This window comes from Apodemus sylvaticus, chromosome 19, assembly GCF_947179515.1.
Source record: "Apodemus sylvaticus chromosome 19, mApoSyl1.1, whole genome shotgun sequence".
In the NCBI taxonomy this organism is placed as follows: Eukaryota; Metazoa; Chordata; class Mammalia; order Rodentia; family Muridae; genus Apodemus; species Apodemus sylvaticus.
In genome coordinates, this window is record NC_067490.1 from 46,757,736 (window position 1) to 46,764,239 (window position 6,504).

Here is a 6,504-nt window from a genome sequence, read left to right on the forward strand (position 1 = left end):
ATGATCCGCTCCTAAGCTCCCCACCCCAGCCCCATTGTTTAGATAATATGTTTAGAGGCAAAGGCCAGGCCAGGACTCTTCAGCCTGTGTTTTATTTGTGTATCTGCCTGTGTTAGTTTCAGCCTAGTGCTTCACTCATAGGCCTCTTAGAGAGCAGGGCCTCTAATCTAATATTTCCAAAATAACGAGCAATTGCTGGCTGATGAAAACAGCCCGGCAATAATGCCGTAGGATGAAGAGATGACCCTCTATCTCCGTGTCTGTCTCACCCGGAGGGAGGTCTGGATCACAGGACCAAGGTTTCCCGACTGTAATCTTCCTATTACTGCTTTTTAACCCTGTCGACAAGTTCCATTCACCACAGATAGCCTGGGATCTGCTCGGATTCTCTTTCTGGAAAATTTTGAGTCAATGAGATTTGGCTGCCAGCAGGAAGGAGGTCAGGAACTTTAGCCCCCGGTTTTTCATATCACCATTTTCTTCCCAGCAGATCTGAGCCACAGTTGGTCTGCTTTGGTCAGTCAGACAGTAGAGTCCCCTCGGAGAGCAGACATGCGGGAAGTTCAGTCACTTTGAAGATAATGCCCTTTACCTGTGTCTCTCCCTTCCCCTCCAGCTGCGAACAGCTGAAAGGACAACCAGAAAATAGCAGCGCCTCACAGAGAACGGTGAAGTGTGTGCGGCTTTATGGGCAGTTTCCAGGTAGCGTTTCCCACGACTCATAAAGCTGGCAGCCGGTTCCCCTACATGGTTCTGAAGAGGCTCGTGGTACAGTGTGGCATGCGGTCCCACAGGCATGGGAAAGGGAGGCTGGGAGAGGAGGTAGCCATTTGGTCTCCATGCCCTCGGCGTGAAGCGGGTTGCCATGACAACCACTTGCCTTTAGAGACCTCATCCACCGAGGCCACATCCATCCTTTATGTCATGAGCATCCAGATAGGCAGTTACAGGGACAAAACAACTCAAAAGGAATTCCCCACCACCAAGCTCTACCCTTGTTTATGTGTGGGGCTCTCTCTCATCCTTATCTGGCTGTTCCACTTCCTGCCTAGCCTTCCTCCCTTAACACATTGTGCCTTGGAGCCCGTGCTCCTTAGAATATGCTAGAAGAAAATATACTTGAATTATTGATCCCCTAGGGTCCCCAATCCTCTTAAAAACCTACAATAGTTTAGTTTTGCCTTTAGGATCAAGGCCTAGATACTTCTATCCATTCCAGGAGACTGTGCCACCTGCTGTTCTAGGCCATCAATCTTGTTTTCCAGTATTCCACAGTGGAAACTCTGTTGGCTGGCTTTCCCCACTCTCTTCTTCTAGCTGTTCTTGATATGTTTTCTCAGAGGAGTTCACCCTTTCCAGTGCTCTCCATGGCTGTCCTTAACCTATCAATTAAATACTTTGTTGTCCATCCTCCTCAAAAAACCTGAGTTGACTCTGTCAGAATATCATAGGCTAGGGGGTTGAATAGCAGAAACCATTTGTGCTGGGCAGTTTTATGTCAATGGGGGAGACACAAGCTGGATCAATCAGAAAGGATGGAGAGGGTGGAGATCAACTGAGAAAATGCCCCACAAGATCAGGTTATATAGGCAAGCCTGCAAGGAAGTTTCTTAATTAGTGATTGATAAGGGAGTGCCCAACCCATTGTGGGTTGTCTTAGTCAGGGTTTCTATTCCTGCACAAACATCATGACCAAGAAGCAAGTTGGGGAGGAAAGGGTTTATTGAGCTTACACTTCCACGTTGTAGTTCATCACCAAAGTAAGTCAGGACTGGAACTCAAGCAGGTCAGGAAGCAGGAGCTGATGCAGAGGTCATGGAGGGATGTTTCTTACTGGCTTGCTTCCCCTGGCTTGCTCAGCCTGCTCTCTTATAGAACCCAGGACTACCAGCCCAGGGATGGCACCACCCACAAGGGGCCCTCCCCCTTGATCACTAATTGAGAAAATGCCCCACAGCTGGATCTCATGGAGGCACTTCCTCAACTGAAGCTCCTTTCTCTGTGATAACTCCAGCCTGTGTCAAGTCGACACACAAAACCAGCCAGTACATGGGTCATGCCATCCCTGGGCTAGTGCCCCGATTTCTATAAGAAAGCAGGCCAGAGCAAGCCAGGATGAGCAAGCCAGTAAGCAGTACTCCTCCCTGGCCTCTGCCTCAGCTCCTGCCTCCAGGTTCCTGCCTTCACAGCTTTTGATGAGGTGTTGTTCTAAGGAACCGTTAGTGAAATAAACCCTTTCCTCCCCAACTTACTTTTGGTCATGGTGTTTCAGCACAGCCATAGTGACCCTGATGAGGACACAGTCTCACAGTTCTAGAGGCTGAAGGTCTAAGATCAAGATGTGAAGATGTGGGTCTCTGTCGTGGCTTTGCTTCTCTGTGTATCCTCACATGATCTCTCTGGGTTCAGGGCCTGGTGTTTCTTCTTATGTTCCTATTTCTTCTCATAAGGACGCATTGTTAGGGCATATCCTTGTGGCCCCATTTTAATTTAAATAGCCCTCATAAAGGTCTTTTGAACTCTTAAAGAGCCTCTGTCCAAATCTAGCCAGTGTCTGAGGTGTGGGGGTTAAGCCTTCAGCATATGAACTTTGAGGGACATGATTTAGTCACAGTGGGTGTAGTTCTTTCACTAGGGTACCTGTCAGGGGGCACATGGAACTGGGAGAGAGTTGTTTGTGGCCCAGTGATGTGAAGGAAGTCGTTTCTCTCTGAGGTTTCCCACCCCTCACCCACAAGCCATTTGAGGCCTAAGTCCATCTCTATCTGATAGGCCGCCCATGCCCTGGCTGAATTTTTCCTCTTCACACATACATAGCTCACATTGCCAGTTCTTTTTTTTTTTTTTTTTTTTTTTGGATTTGGTTTTTTGTCCGAGACAGGGTTTCTCTGTATGGCCCTGGCTGTCCTGGAACTCACTCTGTAGACCAGGCTGGCCTCGAACTCAGAAATCCACCTGCCTCTGCCTCCCAGAGTGCTGGGATTACAGGCATGCGCCACCACCGCCTGGCTACATTGCCAGTTCTTATAGAGTGGTTAGGGTTGCCTCCTTGACAAGACTGGCTAGCTCATGGGGGTGGGCGCCTCCCACAAACCAGGAGCAACTCCCCTTCCCCAAACCAATGGTGGGTGGTTTCTCCATTTGGAATAATCTTGAAACCACCATTGCCTCTAATCATTTACCAAAATCTCCATTTAGGGGAGCCTTGAGGGATGCCCAGTCAGAGATAGGAAATGTCTGTCCTCCCTGATCACTCACCCCTAGTTTAGAAGTGGGATGGGGGGGGGGAAGCCATGCAATTAGGTCCCCTGATGAATAAAACATGTTTATTTTGCCCTGAAAATATCAACTGACAAGATGGGCACCATCCAATCCTCAGCCTCCTCCATGTGGTGGACTGAGGACATCTCACTCCCTGAAGCACTGCAGACCTGTGTGGACGCTGCTCTGTTTCCAGTTGTTATCTCTTGCCAAGCTGGGGAGAATGTCTTCTGAGATTTAAAGAGTTAAGAGGAGTCGTGCAATTGAACACATTCCTGGGTAAGTTAATTATTGACCTCGGGTGCCAATCATTCCTAGCCTTTTAGAAGTCTCTGAAAACTTCCTCTGGCAGCAAATGTTATCCTGGCCTATTTATGGCACGGAGGCCGGGGTCAGCGACAGTGTGAAGAATTAAGATACTTCCTTCCCCCTCTGAGCACTAACTGCCTCTTTAAGTATTGCCTTTCTTCCTGGGCTGCCTGCTCAGAGCTCCTCAGTTAACTAGAGGGCTCTGGAACATCATGGCCTCTCTACACTGTGCTGCAGGGAAGATACCAGATAACTTCTCTTTTGTCATGAATGAAGTATTCAGGACCAGCCATCTTACCTGTGTGACCCGTTGGTTTCAGCTCCGGCTGTAGGAACGCAATATCTTAGCGTTCTAAGTAACTTCTGATTATATACCAAGAGGCTGGCTACAAAACAAAGACTTTCAGCTGATCTGAGGCGTTTCTGAGGGTTTGTGGTTAACCAAGGCCACACGCCAGTAAGCAACAAGATGGGATTTAATGGAAGTGGCATCTGGTGGGGGCTGGACTGCTGTGGTATCTGGTATCAACTCAGCGGGGCCTGTCTACTTTAACGTGAGAGGAGAGAGGCCCAGTCAGGTCTCACTGGCTGCAGGGTTCAGGTTCAATGCCTGTGAAAACAGACACCAAACTAATGAAAGCTGCATTCCTGTGTTCAGGCAGCTAATCCCCGGCCCTTTGAAGGGACAGAAACCACAGGTGGAGGCCGGCAAGCAGGAAGGCCCAGGCCCCCGCTTTGTTTGTTCTGAGTCCTGTAGTTCTCAGAAAGCCAAAGCCAGTTAAAGGTGTGTCAGTTACAGATGAAGAAAAGGAACTTTTAGGTTTTGCTGTTTTGAGACTGTGCCTGAGTCTGTTACCCAACTCAGAGAATGCTCCTGCCTCAGACTCCCCAGCATGAGTCACCTTGATGGGTTTATTTTCTTGGTTATTTCCTGTGGTAAATAATGGCCTCTCAGGGTGCCTTCAACTATTTTCCTGATACTGTACTGCAAGCTTTTATAATTATCAATGGACTTACGAAGCCTTCATTATTCAAGAATTTAAATTCACACAAACTGTTTCTGCAATCTAACAAAATTAATGGCAAGAGACTTTTTTAAATTGATTTTTGTTTGTTTGTGTGCAAAACAGTGGGTATTAATTATCATGGTGTCTGCACCCGGATAGATACCATTGTACTTTGCTCATATCCACCCCCTGTCACCATTTCTCTGATCCTTCTTCATTCCTCTGACTGCTCCTGTGTCTGTTAACACAGTGTCTCACTCTATAGCCCAGGCTAGCCTGGAATGTATGATCCTCCTGCCTCAGTGCTGAGTGCTGGGATTGTAGGCATGCTGGAAGGAGAGGCCTATGAGGTAAACAAGCGATTATTTTCGTGGCTGAAAACTGGTGTGATCTACTAAAGCCAGCGGCAAACCTTTCTGAACTTGTGTAGTCAACAGTCTGGTTTGCAGTCCAGGCCAGTGGAGCAGAGCGTGCCTAGAGGCAGCTCTTCCCACCCCACACCGGGGACACACTGGGCTGGCTGGGATGCAGTGCCTCCCACCCCACCCCCCACCGGGGACACACTGGACTGGCTGGGATGCAGGTGCCTCCCACCCCACCCCCCACCCGGGACACACTGGACTGGCCGGTGAAACAGTTGCTTCTTTTCTTAAGTTTGTAGCAGCTCCTGGTGTAGGGTGGGAGGACTCCAAAGGAGATCTCCCAGGAATTTCAGCCAGCCCTTGGTGCCTCCTTCAAGCTTCCTTGGAGACCATACTATAAGCAGTGGCATTTTGGCTGACAGTCTCTTACAGAAGCATCTAAGGGCCTGAGATTTCAAAGTGAGGCCAGGCAGGTGGGCAGGCGGGTGGGCGGGCAGGCAGGCGGGCAGGCAGGGGGCAGGGGCGGGCAGGCAGCTGTGCACAAACCCGTCTTTCTCTCTAGCTCCACTTTCTGCTGTTTGGAGGCTGTCTGTCTGAGTCAAGCTCATCCCTTTCCACCGTGGATTCCTGCTAGTTAACATTTTGAGCCAGCTGCTTTTTCTATATACTTTTATTTAATAATCATGGAAACCTAACTTTATAACCTCCAACTTCCAGAAAAGGAAAATGAGCACATTAGTGACTCAGGCATATGAATTAATAGAAAAATCAGCGATGTTGGTAGTCTGTGGCTGCTTCTTGATTAAAAAACAAATAACAGAAAACTTAACTCTTGGCCCCAGTGAAGATGCTTAGAGATGCAGGTAACCAGGGAATACTGTTGTCTCATAAGAATTCACACTGTACCATTCTAGAGATGTGTGTGTGCGCACATATGTGTCTGTGTGTATGTATATATGTGTGCTATGTGTGTATGTGTGTTTACTATATATGTGTATATGTGTATATTAGTTTGTGTGTATGTGTGTGTGTGTATGTTTGTTATGGTCATTTTTTCTCTGCACACTCGTAAGGCTATCACAAAGATTAAAAAGCCTTGCCTGGCCCTTGGTGGTGGCTCACGCTGTTAATCCCAGCACTCGGAAGGCAGAGGCAGGCGGATCTCTGACTTCAAGGCCAGCCTGGTCTTCAGAGTGAGTTCCAGGACAGCCAAGGTTACATAAAGAAATCCTGTCTCCAAGAAAAAGAAATGAAGAAGAAGAAGAGGAGGAGGAGGAGGAAGAAGAGGAGGAGGAAGAAGAAGTTGTCTGATTGGAGGCTACAGAGCAAAGATGTGGTAAACTGCTTTGGGAGAAGCTAGGCGGGAAGGAAGACAGGAGGGAGGGAAGGGTGTCTTCCCACAGACCTGCATTTTGCCTTTACTGGTTCACAGAAGTCATGTGGGTTTTAAGGGCTTTACAGAACAGATTTACAGACCTTCCAGAAGTCCTCCCAAGGAGTGCTCCTTCAGGCTGCTAGCCTCTAATCCTTATTCCCTTCATGTTTTTTAGTGTTCTAACAATGCC